Source organism: Mus pahari, chromosome 15 (assembly GCF_900095145.1).
Source record: "Mus pahari chromosome 15, PAHARI_EIJ_v1.1, whole genome shotgun sequence".
NCBI lineage: Eukaryota > Metazoa > Chordata > Mammalia > Rodentia > Muridae > Mus > Mus pahari.
In genome coordinates, this window is record NC_034604.1 from 29,356,638 (window position 1) to 29,357,162 (window position 525).

A 525-nucleotide genomic window follows, 5' to 3' on the forward strand; every position below is an offset into this window, starting at 1 on the left:
GGGCAGATTTAGTTAGGAAAGAGGACTGAGGGGCCCGAGGTGGCAATTAAACCAAAACGTGATGGATGACAACAAGTCAAACATGTATAAAACACAGGGAGGTCTTGTGGCTAGTCAACTCTCCATGTACAAAGGCAGTCAGGAGCTAATGCCTTTGAGCTGTCGATGGGAGGTTCATCAGGCTGGAGGGACCACTCTGAGTTCCGCGCAGCCTCAAACCCAGCCCGGAGACCCTCTCAACATGGCCTCTCACATTCTAGCACTGTCCTTGAACCCTACTTCTATTTGTCTTCCCTCACAAACTCATTCCACCTAAAGTTCCTGACTCCCTGTCCCCTTGACAGGCTCCGTCCCAGTATCTTCCCAGGGCATCTGGTCAGTTAGTCTTAGGGTCATATGCTACCTATGGGAAGAGATTGCTCAACACTGTCCCTTGATGTCCATTTTCTCTTCCTTGTTCACTCTTTTTCTATTTATCACTACCGTCATTTTCAGTTTTAGTTTTAGGGTTTTTTTTTTTTTTTT